We start from the raw sequence: 19,667 nt of genomic DNA on the forward strand, positions 1-19,667 counted from the left end.
TACATGGGCCCAAGGTGGTACCCACATACTGTAGGTAATCTCTCAATCTCTATATGGGCCCTGAATGGGGAAATACATATGGCGCCCGCTTGGTGAAACTATATGTGTCAGACATGGGCGAACACAATCAGTCCCATATAGGCTGCCTACATGGGCCCAAGGTAGTACCCACATAGGTAATCTCTATATGGTTTATGACTGGGAAAAACATATGGGACCCACTTTGATAAACCATATTTGTCAAACATGGGCAAACACAATCAGTCCTATATAGGCTGCCTACATGGGCCCAAGGTAGTTCCCACATAGGTAATCTCTACATGGGTTATGAATGGGAAAAACATATGGGGTTCACTTTGATAAACCATATGGGTCAAACATGAGCAAACACAATCAGTCCCATATAGGCTGCCTACATGGGCCCAAGGTAGTACCCACATAGGTAATCTCAATATGGTTTATGAATGGGAAAAACATATGGGACCCACTTTGATAAACCATATGTGTCAAACATGGGCAAACACAATCAGTCCTATATAGGCTGCCTACATGGGCCCAAGGTAGTTCCCACATAGGTAATCTCTACATGGGTTATGAATGTGAAAAACATATGGGGTCCACTTTGAGAAACCATATGGGACAGACATGAGCAAACACAATCAGTCCTATATAGGCTGCCTACATGGGCCCAAAGTGGTACCCACATAGATAATCTCTATATGGGTTATAAATGGGAAAACATATGGGGTCCACTTTGATAAACCATATGGGTCATACATGAGCAAACACAATCAGTCCTATATAGGCTGCCTACATGGGCCCAATGTGGTACCCACATAGGTAATCTCTATATGGGTTATGAATGGGGAAAATATGTGGGGCCCACTTTAATAAACCATATGGGTCAGACATGGGCAAACACACTCAGTCCTATATAGGCTGCCTACATGGGACCAAGGTGGTACCCACATAGGTAATCTCTATATGGGCCCTGAATGGGGAAATACATATGGCGCCCGCTTGGCCAAACTATATGCGTCAGACATGGGCAAACACAATCAGTCCCATATAGGCTGCCTACATGGGCCCAAGGTAGTACCCACATAGGTAATCTCTATATGGTTTATGAATGGGAAAAACATATGGGACCCAATTGGCCAAAACAATATGTTTCAGACATGGGCAAACACAACCAGTCCCATATAGGCTGCCTACATGGGCCCAAGGTAGTACCCACATAGGTAATCTCTATATGGTTTATGAATGGGAAAAACATATGGGACCCACTTTGATAAACCATATGGGTCAGACATGGGCAAACACAATCAGTCCTATATAGGCTGCCTACATGGGCCCAAGGTAGTTCCCACATAGGTAATCTCTATATGGGTTATAAATGGGAAAAACATATGGGGTCCACTTTGATAAAACATATGGGTCAGACATGAGCAAACACAATCAGTCCTATATAGGCTGCCTACATGGGCCCAAGGTGGTACCCACATAAGTAATCTCTATATGGGCCCTGAATGGGGAAATACATATGGCACCCAATTGGCCAAAACAATATGTTTCAGACATGGGCAAACACAACCAGTCCCATATAGGCTGCCTACATGGGCCCAAGGTGGTACCCACATAGGTAATGTCTATATGGCTTATGAATGGGGAAAATATGTGGGGCCCACTTTAATAAACCATATGGGTCAGACATGGGCAAACACAATCAGTCCTATTTAGGCTGCCTACATGGGCCCAAGGTGGTACCCACATAGGTAATCTCTATATGGGCCCTGAATGGGGAAATACATATGGCGCCCGCTTGGCCAAACTATATGTGTCAGACATGGGCAAACACAACCAGTCCCATATAGGCTGCCTACATGGGCCCAAGGTAGTTCCCACATAGGTAATCTCTATATGGGTTATGAATGGGAAAAACATATGGGGTCCACTTTGATAAACCATATGGGTCAGACATGAGCAAACACAATCAGTCCTATATAGGCTGCCTACATGGGCCCAAGGTGGTACCCACATAGGTAATCTCTATATGGGTTATGAATGGGAAAAACATATGGGACCCACTTTGATAAACCATATGTGTCATGAGCAAACACAATCAGTCTTATGGTGGTAGCCACATAGGTAATCTCTATATGGACCCTGAATGGAGAAATACATACAAGTATAATTGTGAATATAATGAATTATGTAGTAAATATAAATTGTGCATCTGTAAATTGCATCATAAACTATACACTTGTAAACAACATATCTGTACAATCATTAAAACAATTATATGCAGTATATTTGTAATTTATAATCTTTCATATACTGTAATACCACTAACAGCTGACTGCGGAATATTTAGTAGTGAGGAAATTTCACAAGTGGATTTATTACACAAATGGAAACCTGGTACCACGCTTGAACTCACTGAATTCACTAAGCTCCTGAGAGCGACCTATTCTTTCACAAAATTTGTAGAAGCGTCTGCTTAGTGCTTGATTTTATACAACTGTGGCCACGAAATAGATTGAAACACCCAAATTCAATTATTTGGAGGGGTGTCCCAATACTTTTGGCAATATAGTGTATTTGGTTACAGTAGCCTATAGGCCATGTCTCTTCAAATCCAGTCCTGGAGTGTTGGTGTTCAGCAGGCATTAGTTCCAACCCATGACATTAAATATTCAAAGTGTCAACTTTTAGTGGTCTGATTTTGTGAGTTACTGCAAAATGCTTATCTCCATATAGTTATTTCAAAAAAATTATATACAAATGGTTCAAAATATCCAGAAAATGGTCACTGTACAATATGAAGAACGGGTTACAGAAGTTATCAAATTCTGTCTATCAAAATCTATCTAAATAATGGAATTATAATGGCTTAGAGATGGGTAGAAGAAATCAAACCCCTAGCAACAGCCATATGCCCTTATTCAATTGAGATACTCCAGAGTTTTCTGGTCAGTCGGTTAGTGACAATGTAATTCTAGAGATTGAATATTGGGGTTAGGGTTAGGGTTAGGGTTTTGATTATTGTAAGGGGCACATCAGTTCAGATGATGAAATAGCCCAAGTAAAGAAAGATAGAATGGAAATTCATGGTTTGAAGGGAAAATCCAATGTAAATTCAGAAATCATATTTGCATCATATACTAGGAGTACAGAATAAAGTGCAGTTTCATTCATTTAGCATATTGTGTTTTGAGTTCAGTTTTCTTTTGAGGCCAACAGTACATACTTTTATTTTCAGTCATAGTGGGCACATGACTGACCCTCAAAGTTGAAATACGGTTGAAATAATGTCAGTTGTTGGGTTAGGGTTAGGGTTAGGTTTAGGGTTAGTTTTTTTTTTTTTTTTTTTTTTTTTTTTTACAAAATCTGTATGTTGAATCAATGTCATGTCTTCAAGGAATACATCTTTGAATTATAATTATTTCTAATTATTATTTTGTTATTTTAGCATTGTATAATATTTTGATCCAAACACCACTTCAAAAATCTAAATTTATGTTAAAATATAATCATATTATTAACAACAATAATAATAATAATGGATATAATTTCAATCTCAGGAGAGAAGTGCAGCAGAAACTTTTTTTCTTTGTGTGATTTTGTTTGTTTGGACAATTTTGTGTTTGCCTAAAGCTTACCATGCAGGATTGCATTTTTATTCACACTGTCATCAAAACACTATTTGACCAACTAATTAAATAACATAGTCTACAAATAAAACTGAACACACATTTCTTAAAAAAAAAAAAGAAGAAAAAAAAAAGTAATATTTTCCATTACCACGCTGAAACAATTGCTATTGGTTGTTTTCACCTTCTTTGATCATGATTGGTTAATATGACTGCCATCTACGTAACTGGCCAATGACAACCGTGCGCGCCTTTTTACTGGTCAAGTTTGAAAATACGTCAGTTAGTATTGATGACGACGACATGTGTGTGCTACTGCTCGGCAAGATTACTCGGTCTTTCCTTATGCCTGTTAAATTATTATTTTAAACTAATTTGCGTTGTGACATGTAAACGGAGGAGAACAGAAGCTGATATGTGAACACAGAGGAAGGTCGGTCTGGATGTGTGAGTCCTGCAAACATTTTGGCGATATCAGGTAAGAGAAAATTTTTCAGTCTCCATTACGTAAAGTTAGGCTTCGTATTCATGTCCTATCCACTATCATTTTAGAAAAATAGAGATCAATTAATAATACAGATTTAAACGTTTAGGTATTACATTAAAATAAGCGGATAAGAATGTTAATATAGTTCATGGTAGAATATATAATGCAGGTAAACCGATCGTGTGTTAATGGAGTTCATTAACTTCCCAGAAATGTTCTTTGTAAGTTACCTTTCACGGATAAACGGACGTACTACAACCTGCAGCTGTGTGTGTGACTGTGTGTGTACCATTGATTTGTTTACAGTAAGATGCTAATCGCGATTAGAGTATGCACTTATTTAACGTTGAAGCATCTGATGTCAATGTTGTCAGCTAGTTTAAAACTCAAACACATGAAAACCCTAATGAAAAAAAAAAAAATAATACTAAAATATATTTGAAACATTTATTTTATGCTAAGTTTACTGCAAAGCATTTACATACATGTACTTAATATAAATACCCTGCAATTGTACTTTGGTATCCTAAAATAAATACTTGTATTTAATGCACTTTAGTTATCTGGAAGTCGTGCTGAGGTTAAGTGTATTTGATTGTGTTAAAGTGAAACTATTGCAAGTGTACTTTAGGTACACTTTATTAATGGTTATATATTTTTTAAAATGTTGTCGTAATATTAAAAAATGTGCATTGTGTACTAAAGAAAGGCTGCAAATACAGTTTAATTATAAATTAAATATAAGTCTTAGGAGATGTGTCAATAAATATGTTAATGGATTTGAAGTATAATAAGAATGAAGTAAATGTGTTTTAAATATATTCAAATATAATTTTTTTTTGTATTTTTTTTTTTCTCGGGAAGGAGCATCCGAATGAGTAAAGTGACTGATAAAACAGTCATTTACATATGGATATATCTCAAGCATTGGAAGAAGATTTTTTGGGGTGAACAGGCACCCAACGGAGAGACAAATCCACCACAATTATCAACTTCAGTAAGATGCAAGTCAATTTTAACCATTGCTTCTAAACCTTACATTGGGATTTATATATTATGTAGTTAAAAGTATTAGGCTATTCTCATCATCAAAAGTCATTTAATCTACCAGTGACAAATCTGAGTAACTTTTTATCCTTTTGTCTTTCTTCCTCTAAAGTGACAAAGAAAGGAGAACATGTCACCATCATCAGTCCTTTATTTAGTTCACTGAAGAGCATCAAGGGAAAGACCCTCAGACGTGTCATAGCAGGATAAATGTGGTGACAGGTAAAATTATTAGATGGTCTGTTTGATTTTGGTGTACCAATTTGCTTTTTTCAAAGCTACAATTGTGTGATGTGACGTGACATGTTTGTGCAAAAACGGCTGCCCACTGCTCCGGGTGTGTGTTCACAGTGTGTGTGTGTGTGTGTGTTCAGTGAGTATTGAACACACACACACTGTGAACACACACCCGGAGCAGTGGGCAGCCGTTTTTGCTGCGGCACCCAGGGAGCTATTGGGGACCATTTGTTCCGAATGTTTAATAATGGCAAATGTTGGTACAATTTAAATACGCTTTGTTTAATATTGTTTAAAGGAATGGTACAAATTAAATCTTTCTTTTTAAGGACTTTTCAGCCCACTCCACCCAACCCAACCCAACCCCAGATTGACCAAGGATCCAGATGAGTACTGGCAATTTGGTGAAGGATTGCACTGTAACTTCTGGTATGAATCCATTAACCTTTTGTTATGTGTGAGGTGTTTTGAATTTACTTAATTTAATAAAATTTACAAAATTATATTTTACATAATTGACGTAGAGTAGTAGTAATTTTCACTAAAATGAAAATTACCCCATGATTTACTCACCCTCAATCCACCGTTAGTGTATATGACTTTCAGATGAATACAATTGGAGTTATATTAACTATGGGGTTGGGTTAATAAAGTCCTTCTGGAGCAAGGCCATGAGTTTCCAAAAGTATCCATATTTAAAACTTTATAAAGTAAAATAACTAGCTTCCGGCCATACACAGTCTACTTGTGTATAAAGCGCAACTTATGACGTCAGAAGTAGCGTAGTGCATCATGGGGTAGCGTAAATATCAGTAGTACGTCACATTACTCGCATAAGTTGCGCTTTACCCTTAAGTGGAATCCGTATGTTTGTTTGCCTGGAAGCTAGTTGTTTTACTTTATAAAGTTTTTAAAATGAATATTTTTTTACACAAACTCATGGCGTCGCCATCGCCATGGCGTCGCAGCTTCAGAAGGCCTTTATTAACCCCCCGGAGCCACGTAGAGTTCTTATATAATGGATAGATGCACTTTTTGGAGCTTCAATCTGATGGTTGCAATGGTTGCAATCCACTGCCATTATGCAGCTTGGAAGCATCAGTGTGTTTATTAATATAACTTCGATTGTATTCGTCTAAAAGAAGAAAGTCATACACACCTAGGATGAGTAAATCATGGGCTAATTTTAATTTGTAAAGTGAACTACTTCAATACTTTGTGTAGTTAGGATTCTGAATTAAGTGTAATGTTTCTCTACATATCAGAAATATACAGAGCCACTTATTAGGGGTGGAATGGTACACAGGAGTCACGGTTCGGTTCAGACATCACAGTTCGGTACAAGTTTGTTACAATGGAGGGAAAAGCAAAACAAAAATGCAGAAGGCTTGTGCATGTCTCAGGCTGTACCACCAAAGGAAAATAAATTGCTTAAGCCTTGCATTTTTTAAATAAGTTTTATTAATAAAGTAAAGGCAAAAAAAAAAAACAGTTTATTTGTAGAGCACTGACAATAGTTTTATATAATTAGTTTATTAATTAAATTAATAAAAAGACAAAAAGACCTTGATATATGTTTGATAATTGTACCTGAATTAATTGAAAATTAATTTGCTACATTTCAGATTAATATATTTGTTTTCCTTTAAATTTTACAGTAACTTAATCCTGTATAAACAAAATGATCTAGTATGTTTTTATGTTTACACTGTTCGATCGCGCCTCACACACACACACAAATTAAAATCATTCTGAAAATGAAATCATTCTGATTGATTAATCTGAACATAGTTTTTACATGAATGCTAAGTCATCGGGTTGATGTGCATTTATAAGTCACAAGCTTCAAATTTGATTTAATCTTTTGATGTAAACGTAATATGCAGTTTCCTGCTGTTGTCACAATCTAACCATCCTCTGTTGTTTTAAAAAGCAGACTTATATTTACCTATTTCAGGTCCTTATTAGGAGACGCGGAGTACAAAAAGCCTTGCCGTGCTGCTTATATTAATCAAGCCGTAAAAAAAAAACAAGGTATCTGCAGATGAGAGTCCGAAACAAGCACTTGTTGGACAAAGTTGTCCTGCACCACTTCACAGAATGATGAGTGGGAAGATCATTTTAGATTGACACAACAGTAATTTATTATATTCTTAAATAATATTACAACAACATCAGCTCGTAATTCAAGTACTGAGATAAGTTTATAGTTCAGATATAAACACTGTCTACAGTAGCAATTTTTAGAAGAAGAATCAACTTTTGCAAGAAACTTTACACTTTAAACTTTAATCATTCATTCTAGAGATTCGTTCAAAAACACTGATTCATCCAGTAATGAAACACGTATTTTAGTCATTTAATTATTCATTCAAACCTTTTTTTTTTCATTCAGATTAAACATTTTAAATCGACTGCAGGAATTAACATTTGTCAGAACCTCTAGTAAATTACATGTTATGTTGTTATTTTATCTGTTCAGAATCGTGATCTCTGTCTGAAACACTAAAAGAATCAGATTCTCATTTTTGACTTAATTCTAACTTGTTTATTAAAACTATGACTCTTAAGTTGAGCCATCCTGGAAATTTAAGAATCATCCACACCTGTGATCACCTCAATTATTTTCCAAAGACACAGAGTAATATTTTTGTATTTCTACTTTAAAAGCAATCATAAATCATTAGCAATAAAAAAATAATTAAAATACTTTAATTATGCATCATTTCGTCGGCCTATTCTATCATGGACTGAGTTTTTAATGGTTAACTTGTATCAATGAATGATTTGATGCTTTCAAACACATCGCATATTCATACTTTATAAACTGGTTTTATTAATACAAAATTAAATCGGAATAGTCTGAATAAATAAACAGTAATTCTCTGTTAAATTTCCCAAATGCCCTTCCAGTGACATTCCAATACCGACTATTCCAATTGAAGTTTAATGCTGTTTTTGTTTTTTTTATCCTGAGTAAAAGTTGTTATTCTTTCATAAGGTATTGTGTAAGTATGTGTAAGTAACATGATTTCTCTAAAATCATAATCTCTAAAAAAAACTAATTTGTTTTGCAGAGGCTCTTAAGAAGACTGCTCAGATCAACTGGCAAGAAACTGAGAGGGAACTTTAAAAAAAGTCTGAGACAAGAGATGGAGGACAGTGTCCAGAATGCACAAATGACTGTCTGCAGTGTAAGCTGTACTGATACATGTATAGTTGCTGCTTCTTCTAACTGTCCCCAATTTATTTCCTTTTCAAATGTTCAAAGCGTTCAGTATAGACTGGGTCAAATACAGGTTAAAAGTATGTATTTTAACAATTAGGTATATAACTTTAAAGAGATACTCTTTAATCTGACATAAATCTGCTTCTTTAAATATTGTCTCTGGAATTTCAGAATATAGCATAATATGATGGGTAATTTCAATAAAATTTTAATTTGAAAAGATTTCAATCTCACTGTGTGCTCTAATGCTTTAAAACTTGTTTGTGTGGTGTTGCTACTCATTTAGATGGAACCCAGATGATCCCTAGTTGGGCCACATGCATATGATTCCTAGTTGGGCCCCACCTAAAGCCCTGTGAAATCCTGCATAAAACCTATATGAGTAAGTTGCTGGGGCCAACATGGAACCCATAGACAAACCCACTTGCAGCCCGTATTTCGGCCCATGTAGTAACCTTGTAGTACCCACAACAAAACTAAAGCTGGGACCAAGAAGGGTCTTGTGCATGTAGCCCAGTTGGGGCCCACCTTTTTGTAAGTGCCATCCTATATGAAATCCATGTGGGCAGTTGGTATGGGGCCATTATTGAACCCGCGGACAATCCCATACAGAGCCCATTTTTCAGCCTATTCCAAACCCACATGGGCCCCATATACAAATGTCGGCGGGGTTAAGCTGGGACCGAGTTGGGTCTTGTGCATTTTGCCCACTTGGGTCCCACTTAGTACCAAGTGCAATCCCATATGAAATCCATCTGGGCAATTAACATGGGGCCATTATGGAACCCGCGGACAATCCCATACAGAGCCCATTTTTTAAGCCCATTTCAAACCCACACGGGCCCCATGTACAAATGTTTACTGGGTTAAAGCTGGGACCGAGGTGGGTCTTGTGCATTTTGCCCACTTGGGTCCCACCTAGTACCAAGTGCAATCCTACATGAAATCCATCTGGGCAATTCATATGGGGCCATTATGGAACCCGCGGACAATCCCATACAGAGCCCATTTTTCAGCCCATTTCGAACCCACATGGGCCCCACATACAAATGTCGGCGGGGTTAAGCTGGGACCGAGGTGGGTCTTGTGCATTTTGCCCACTTGGGTCCCGCCTAGTACCAAGTGCAATCCCACATGAAATCCATCTGGGCAATTCACATGGGGCCATTATGGAACCCGTGGACAATCCCATACAGAGCCCATTTTTCAGCCCATTTCGAACCCACATGGGCCCCATATACAAATGTCTACTGGGTTAAAGATGGGACCGAGATGGGTCTTGTGCATGTTGCCCACTTTGGTCCCGCCTAGTACCAAGTGCAATCCTACATGAAATCCATCTGGGCAATTAACATGGGGCCATTATGGAACCCGCGGACAATCCTACATGGGGCCCATTTTTCAGCCCATTTCATACCCATATGGGCCCCACATACAAATGTTGGCTGGGGATGTTATTTTGTGTCATGTTTATCAAATTAAAACTGATTAAAAAACGTAGACTCCACTTCATTGATAGTAGCTTATGTTGAACTTTATTCTTGTTCAAACAGACGCTGTATGAAGCAGTACATAAAGTATTGAATGAAAATGTCTCTGAAACATCTGTGTATTATTTGGCAAATATTGCATTTATTTCACTTCAGCTGTGGTAAAGTATGCAAACACCACGTGAGCGGTCACTACGGGAACCAGAAAGTGTCCGACTTCACGTCTCCGTTTGCAGCTCCTCCCCGCCTGCACGCGGCTACTCTCGCCGATCGGTTACATCCAGCCGCAGCCGATGTCGAACACACCTTAAATTTGTGACGCGATGGTACGTTAGTATACGTATACAAACATCAGACGTCATGTTTATTCATGAAGGATGTCATAATGGTATACTGGTATGCACGTATGCAAACATCAGACGTTATATTTGTTCATGAGGGATAATGCATTGGTACGTTGTGAGTGATGTCAGTCTTTATGTCATGATTTGTCATGCCCTTTTAAGTTCTTCGTTTAACTTTCTTTCTCAAGGTAGAAAAGTCAACAGCTTAAACGATGGCTCTTAGAATGGCTCTTTTATTTTAGCAAACTGCCAAAAAACCTTTTCAGACTGTGTACAGCTGAACCAAGAAAAACTTAAGATTGCACAGCGCTGATAATCATGAATGGCAGAAGAAAAAGACTTATTAAAAAACAAAACAAGAGAAAATTATTTTAATGTAAGCAATAAAAAAACTGCACACATCAGCTGTGGAATAAAATAAAAGAAATGCACGTTTAACTAGATTAAGGCATACCCCTGTCTTAATTTAAACCCTGTCCACCACCCCCAAAGGTTTCACAAAGTTATTTTTGCCACTGTAACTTATGGCTTCCTAAAGACAGGTTGTTGGGTAAATAAATGAATAATAATAAAAAATATATATACCAGGGCTTAACATTAAGCCTTTTCATTGGTCCTTCGGTCGGTCATTCACTTGTCTGAGTAAAAACATTTGTTTGAACAGGAAAAAAATGAGATTTTTTTTGTGTGTGTTGTAAATATAATTACGTAATATATTATGAATCAGTATTCTCATCACTGTTCAGTCAGCTTTAACATATATAAATCGGCAAATTTATGATATTTTAATCTTTATAAAGGGCATTTTCCCTAATCGTTTTAAATATAGGCCTATGCTTCATCTTTCATTAGAATAAGATGCTAAAGGGCTGTACCAATCAAATTAAACTGGATTAAATAATGTAATGAGATTATTTAAAATATTTTTTGAATATACAAATAAGAAATATTATTTGTACATAGAAATAATATTTATAAACCGCCAGTAGGAGGCGGCAGGCGACCGTCTTAATGAATGAGTCATTTATTCAAACGATTCATTCAAACGGCTGATTCATTCAGGGATGAGGCAGTTGAAAAATTAATAGGAATTCATTGAATCTTTACTCAACTGATTCTGTAACTGTATCATATGTTATAAATATAAAAACACATTTTGAATGTTTCATTTGTCAGAAGCCTATATATTATATTAGGCTATTCTATTCACTATCAGTCGCCACTTACACTAAATGAATGCAGAATACCGTAAAACTTCAAATAATAGCCGAGTCCGAAATAGACGCCTGTCTCTTTTACAGCCTGGTGTGGCTACAGGTTTGGATAAATAAAGGCCGGTCTCAAATAGAGGCCTGGTCTGTTTTTTAGTTTCGGGTTTAATTTAATCTTCTAAAACCCATCAGATCGTCTGTTTAAGCCAGTTCTATGGAGCAGATTGCGCACGCAAGAGAGCCCTGTGCATCTGGGCGGAGCTGTTAGAGCAAGCAAGGCAGGCAGAGAGAGTTACGCTTGGTTCACACGGGGCGTCAGCGTCAACACTTGACGGAAGGCGTGGCTGAAGTTTGGCACTGACGCCATGGTCATAGCAGCGTCAGCCAATGAAATTAGACAGGAACGGATGAACGTGATTGGCTGCCGCCTGGCTACTGTATTTGCATAGAGCGATCCTGATTAGCTGACGCTTCCGTCTGCGGCGCTTCACTGGCGTTGCTCGCGGCAGAAGTTGAAAAATTCTCAACTTCTGCCGCGAGCAACGCCAGTGAAGCGCCGCCGACGGATCCACAATTCTTTTCGGCAACGCTTGACGTCACCCATTCAAAGTCAATGGGAAGCGTTGACGCTGACGCCCCGTGTGAACACACCGTTACGGTGCGTGTCCACTACAGCGGCAAAAGTCCGCTCAGTGCCGCTGGCAACGCTGTAACGTCTCCGCTTCGGGGTGTGTCTGTTGCGAGTGTGTTTAATCTAAGCTTTTTTCAACACACGGACAGTATAATCAAGCGATGCACGCGATTAAATTTAGAAATAGATAAGCTTTGTTTCCAAATGCAACAAGCAAAGATATCCTTTCAGTTTTATAAACTTTTATAAACCCAGCCAATATAAATCACAATGAACACATCCAAATTAAAATATTTAACATATAACAACTACAAAGCGTCTAATTTGTAAACAAAATGATTTACGCACTAAATCCAGCATAAACTCCGGCTCAATTTGCATATTTTTAAACTCTCAAAACAGACGTCACATCCCGAACCTCACAGCAATTGGCTGCCGACCGCGTTTTTCGCTTGATATTTGCATAAAGTCGAGAACTGCCCAACCTTTTGACGCTCTCGGTCGCTCTCAACGCTTTCTCCGGTCCGCTGTCAATCCCAAAATGCACTGCGCGAGCGTGAAGCTCGACTTCCATAGGAATGAATTGAAAACGCTCGCTCCGCTCCGCTCGCAACGCGCCAGTGGAAACGCACCGTTAGCGCGCGCGTCGCGTCCATGACAACTCGATGTATCACACACCGGATGAGAAGTGCCGCGTCGCGTCTATGACAACTCGAGGTATCGCACACCGGACGCGCATTTTGTCAGTTTATGGCCAGCAATATTGTTATGTTTAAGGATATTATGGAATTAAGATCATGTCTGTACTATGTTATGATTGTACTGTAGGCTACAATTAAATAAAATCGTTTCTTAGTCTGCAGTCTGAACGCTTTACCTCAGAGCGTCCGTTAGTGAATGAATTGAGAATATCAACTGAAAATCCGATAACATCAGCAATTTTCATTCAACCAGCTGATTTCTGTAAATGAATGTAAAACTAAATGTATATTGAAGCACAGGGTGAAGTCTCAACACTAAATTAAAGGTCTGTCTCATATAGACGCCTGTCTCAAATACAAGCCGGTGCAGTTCGGCGATTTGGGAAAATAAAAGCCCGGGCTATTATTTGAAGTTTTACGGTAGTAATTTTTTGTTAGTGACGTTTTAATCAGGCTATTTGTCCGGTCGGACAAGTAAAATTCTCTTTCACTTGCTCCTTCAAAAAAATCCACTTGGCCCGGACACGCGTAAATGTCGAGCATATTTGACATATTACATATTTTAAATATATATTACATATTTTAAATATAATGTAGGCTAATTTCATTATAGCACTCATCAGCCTGCAGCATCCAAAACGATGTTTACTGTAAAACACACAGAGACAGAACAGCACAAACAAACAAACTCATAGTCATAGCAGAACATTTCTCCATTCATATTTTGTTTCCATTTATGTTGATTTATAAAAAAGTGAACAGCACGATTAAGATAGGATGCGCAATATATCGAGAGACATGGAAAGGTTGATTGAGACATGATTTTGACCACTTCATTAAATTTTGTTTTGTAGAAAGCCTTTCTTTAAAGTGAGTTTCGTTTTGTATAAATTGTATCTTAATTGTAATCAATTTTTCATCAACCAATTGCCTGGATTTAATAAATAGGAAGCCAATATAACAGACAATATAATCATGGAGGCGCCCCCGCGGTCACTTGCATTGCACGTTAACTGGAGCGCATCTCATCCTAATTTAACGAAACTCAGTGTATGCCTCACACAGACATGAGAAATACATCAAATACACAAAGCTTGAAATGTCCTTAAACGTAATAATTCAAAACGATCAGAAAAAGGCTACTCTCTGATTATGTAATCCATTATGTGCATTTCTCTCTATAGGCACGTTCACTGCGAATATGGCGATCGTCAACTTCATCTTTGCAGTCGACACTGTCAGAAAACACTGGTTTATTAATAAAAATCAATACACGCGTCACCGGATTTACAAATGCACATCTTGCTTGTTGCACGCACACATATTATGTCGAAATAACGAGATATTATGTTGAAATAACATTATTATTAATAATACATCTTTTAGAATATTTGATTGAATGCTGAATGTTGTTCAATTTAATAAAATTAAAACTTTAATTATGATCATTAAAATAATTGAATATTAAATATTTAGTGGCCAAGTTTCTCATTTATTAATAGTAGGCTATATATATATATATATTGCGCAGCTCCCCCTGTCAATGAACTCAGCACATGGCGCCGCCCCTGTCTCAATTTGTGTTTAAAACAGTTACAGTTTATAGACTTTAAAAACATTTATCACCACTTGTGATTCACAAAGTGAAAATTTATTTTAAGAAGTTTGTTTCTATCCAGTTGGTTATTGGCTTTTACCGATAAAACAGACACTTAAAGGAGAACTTGGTAACTTTTTTAACTTAATAAAACTGTCTAGAATTAATTTGGATGGTTAAACAACCTGTTCTGGTGATATTGGTGACTTTCCCCGCTCCCCCCAGCGTTCCCAGGCGGAAAACCAACCTTGCAACTTGGGGACTACCGTCCCGGCAAGATAGAAATTGGAAGTCTCGTGAGAAGCGAGAACGAGCGCGAAACACGAATTGCTTTACGGCAATTCGACATAAACACACACGCATGTATTACCAGATTACCCACCTCGGTAGACATAGCTCCACACGATACAGTTGGCTTGCTCCGATCAAAACAAACGCACATGAGCAGCTGTAGAGAGGGGGAGGAGGCCGCCGCAAGTGAGTTTTTTACGACCGTGTTGTGAAATATACGCCCCCCCACAGCTGTAGGGGGAGCTCGTGGGGAAAACATGCGACAACAAAGGAAAAATCAGCGAAGAAGTGACTAGAGTTCGCTAGAGTTGCCGAGTTCTCCTTTAACTTAAGCCAATAACTTAAACATTTAGGCTACTCTTGTTCTGAGGACATAGTTTAACCTGCTGTCTAATTTGATTTTTATTTTAATTTGTTTACACAACAGCTCTGAAAAAAATATGACAATAAAAGGTTTTGGGTTGAACACCAAATTACAAAAACATTATTATGTTAAAGTGAATAAAGTTCTCTCTCTCTCTCTCTCTCTCTCTCTGTGTGTGTGTGTGTGTGTGTGTGTTCAGTTATAAATATAGCCTATGCTGTGTAAGTTATATACTTTTGAAAATGCCAATAAAAAGCCAATAACTTAAACATTTAATAACCCACATAAATAAATTATATTGTTTAATATGGAATATATAGCATTTACTTAATTTACAATGTAACATGAATTAATTTACTCTAGCAGTTAAGATATCAGTCAAAAAAAGGCCACAATAAACTAAAGGATTAAAGTGTGGGTAAATCTAAAAGTAAGTCTGCTTTAAAAACATATTACAAGTTCGAACATGGCTATAATGTGCGCGTTGAGAAACACGTTCAAATTGGTCGTCTTAACATGGTAAAACTGTGCGTCTTTACATGTAGCCTACTAAAGTAATGGGACCATAACTGACGCCTTTAACACGACCAGAATGGGCGTGTCTACACGTACAAAAGAAACGCGTAAAAAATTGCAGCGTTAACGCGGACAAACAGTGCGTGTTGACACGGTCAAAAATCACGCGTTTCGTTTAAAGACTTTTGGCCTTCCATACCTCTCCCTCGCGCACGTTACAATATCACATGCACACGACACGCCTGAAGTTCGCCTGAAGATTGTATGAAGCGTGATGGCGGAGAGAAAATCTACTAACAAGCTTCCAATTCCTCGGCTATTGCTATCTATGGATAGATTAGCCAGGGCAGCCTACCTCCGAGTCCATGGTGTTGATCGATGCTGAAGAGACAGACGCGTTCACAGAAAATCAGGTACACACGCACTGATGATGGGTGGGTGCTCGTTGGTAGTGGGGGAGGGGCATGAGAGTTGTAAACTACTTGGAAATTTTGGCTAAGTCGACCCAATCTGCCAGACTTGCCGACTGCAGCTTTAAACAAAAACTGAATTAGAGTGAATGAATGAATGAATAAATGTCACTGAAACTAACAGGCTAAACATTTTAGTCAAAAGGTTCTGGGCATGGTAGTTTTTCTACAATGCCATTAGGGACTACAGGTGGAAAGATATGATTAAGCATCTTCTGGTTCTTATCAGAAAAGGATTTGGTGTACTTACATTGTTCCTATCAAATAAGCTCAAAATAAAAAAATAAATTAAAAAGAATAAACTAAGCCATTTGCATAATATTGCAGATACTTAAGATATTTAACTTAACTAGTGCCTTATGGTGGGGTAAGTTAAAACACTGGCTCAATTTACCCCACAGCATTTGGCTCCCTTTGCCCCATGGCTGCCATTTTGGACAAAACTAGCTAGCTTACCAATTCAGACTAATATTTAGCTAAATAATTTGCATAGTTTTATACATTGCTAAATCACCAATATGGATCATAAATATTTTTAGACCTAGACAAATTTGCTTTGATGTAACGGCCACATCTGTTATGCTAAATTTTTACTTTGACAAGCCAAAAACAGTAAATGGGTGCTTTCCACTCCTCCCGTGTGCTTCTCCTTGTCACAGTCTGGCACTAACTCACTGGCACATCTTACCCCACTCTCCCCTACTCGGTTTTTTTTTTTCTTTTCTTCAAAATGTACAATACACTTCAAATACTTGTCAGTACGAATACAAAGAAATTAGTACTTTTATTCAGCAAGGCTGCATTCAATAGATCAAAAGTGACAGTATACACATTTAAGTTACAAAACATTTTTATTTAAAATAGATTCTGTTCTATGAAACATTAATAAAATAATCTTGAAAAAAAAAAAAAAAGTTTCCACAAAATTATTAAGCAGCACAATTCTTTTCAACATTGACAATAATAAGAAATGTTTCTTGAGCAGGAAATCAGAATATTAGAGTGATTTCTGGATCATGTGACATAGAAGACTGAAGTAATGGTTGCTGAAAATGCACCTTCAGCACCACTGGAATAAATTACATTTTAAAAATATTTAAATAGAAAACAGTTATTTTCAGTTGTAATAATATTTAAAAAGATTACTGTTTTACTGTATTTCTGATCAAATAAATGTAGCCTTGGTGATCATAAAAGACTTATTTCATAAACATAGAAAAAATCATACTCTCCAATGGGATTGTACACAAAGTTACAGCGTAACTTTCGGTAATTATAGTGTACCTATAAAGTATTTGCATGTAAGTATAAGGGAACAATATGTAAAGTTTGGGGAATAAAGGGATAAAATATAAGATTTGTTGTATCATAATGGTAGAATAAGTACCCCTTAGTTCTATAATACTTACAGAATAAATAATTTGTTAATTCTCCTGGTTGTTACCTCTTTATTCTCCAACTAGTGTTCCCTTATACTTACAAGTACTTTATAGGTACACTATAATTAACGAAAGTTACACTTTAAAATCGCTTTAATTACGCAGTACTTTCCGGGCTGTAATCTAAAACGTTACCAAAAATAGTATTTAAGTAAAAGTATTGCTACTTAAGTAATAATTTACTTGAGTACAAGTAGAAGTACTGAAAAATAATACGACTCAAGTAAGAGTAAATAAGTAGTTTGTTACAAGTTACTACGTTACAAAGTACTTTAGTATTATCTTTCTATTTTACCCAAAATGGGGCGATGATAGCGATATGGAGCCTTTTTTTTCTACAATCTATGTATGGAACGCTATGTATGGACTACTCTCATGTCATATCGGTTTCATTCATACTGGAAGCCCAGTACATACACTGTAAAAAAATATTTTCATGATTTGTTATCTTAACTTTTAATCTTTTGTCAAAACAACTTAGATAATTAATGTGGTTCAGATAACATATATTTTGAAGTTCTATTTATTAAACCATAATCTTTTGTCAAATCAACTTAGATAATGTTGTTCAGATAACATATATTTTGAGTTTCTATTTATTAAACCAATCTCTTTGTTGCATTAACTCAATTTTTTAATTTCAATGAACTCAAAATTTTAAGGCAACCAGGTAACTTACATTTTTAAGTTAAAGGTTTAACTTAAAAATGTAAGTTACCTGGTTGCCTTAAAATTTTGAGTTCATTGAAATTAAAAAATTGAGTTAATGCAACAAAGAGATTGGTTTAATAAATAGAAACTCAAAATATATGTTATCTGAACAACATTATCTAAGTTGATTTGACAAAAGATTATGGTTTAATAAATAGAACTTCAAAATATATGTTATCTGAACCACATTAATTATCTAAGTTGATTTGACAAAAGATTAAAAGTTGTGATAACAAATCATGAAAATATTTTTTACAGTGTAGCGATAATATATCTGTGTTCATCAAGCCATCTCAGGTATTTTCATAAGAATGATGTATGTCTTTAATGCAACATAATCAACATAGCCTGTATCATAGAATTTAAGGTTACACTTTATTTTGATAGTCCACTTTAGACACTCTACTAACTATAAGCAACTTTTCAACTACATGTCAACTAACTCTCATTAGAGTATTAGTAGACTGTCAGTAGACTGTTAGGTTATGGTTAGGTGTTAGCTAGGGTTCAGGTTAGGAGAATAAGTTGACTTGTAGTTGCCAAGTTACTTACAGTATAGTCAGTAGAATGTCTGTTGGGGGACCAACAAAATAAAGTGTTAGCAAATATTAAGCAGACTACTAATACTCTATTGACAGTTAAGTGACATGTAGTTGCAAAGTTACTTATAGTTAGTAGAATGTCTAAAGTGGACTATCAAAATAAAGTGTTACCGAATTTGATAAAATATTCTGTGTTAAGAAGCAACATGCAACATGAAGCAACACTCTTATTTCACTGTTGATTGCTGTTGAGGTTATTTCAGCTTCGTACACAGTTTGTTTCGTACATTTAGTTTAACTGCATTGTTAAAGAGGGCAAGCTTTAACATTCAACTGAACTGTGTGCATGCATTTTAGACACTTACATTGTTCTTGCTCAGTCCATGCAATAACTGTGTCCTTGTTATGAGCCGAGTTGTCTATGTACTTCAGCTGCTCAGTGCGCAGAATATAAGCATAGCTCACTTACATTCACTAAAATATTGATACATTAGTGATACTGATTTAAAACGCGATGTGAGCGCCAGTGGTTGAATGTCAAAGTGCGGTTTGAACACCCTGTCCCCCAGCCGAACCGGAAGTTTTGATTGGTTTTGCACCCGAGTCAGAACGTTTCAAACCTGTCTGTTATTGGCTGAAGCGCAGGGCTCCACCGCAGTAATTTGAAAAGTGCCTGTCAAATGCCAGCTCGCCCTGTTGTCCGTCAG

General features: G+C 36.9%; 1 long non-coding RNA gene across 1 annotated transcript; it reads left to right on the forward strand.

Moving 5' to 3' along the window:
• The first annotated feature begins 3,938 nt into the window (after positions 1–3,938).
• On the forward strand, positions 3,939–8,850 carry LOC307163833. Its single transcript, XR_013822157.1, has 5 exons — positions 3,939–4,131; positions 5,005–5,144; positions 5,300–5,409; positions 5,754–5,853; positions 8,502–8,850. It is a non-coding gene; the product is annotated as an uncharacterized lncRNA (long non-coding RNA).
• Positions 8,851–19,667: the final 10,817 nt, after the last annotated feature.

The sequence above is a fragment of the Squalius cephalus genome, assembly GCF_949319135.1.
Source record: "Squalius cephalus genome assembly, chromosome: 8".
Taxonomy (NCBI): domain Eukaryota; kingdom Metazoa; phylum Chordata; class Actinopteri; order Cypriniformes; family Leuciscidae; genus Squalius; species Squalius cephalus.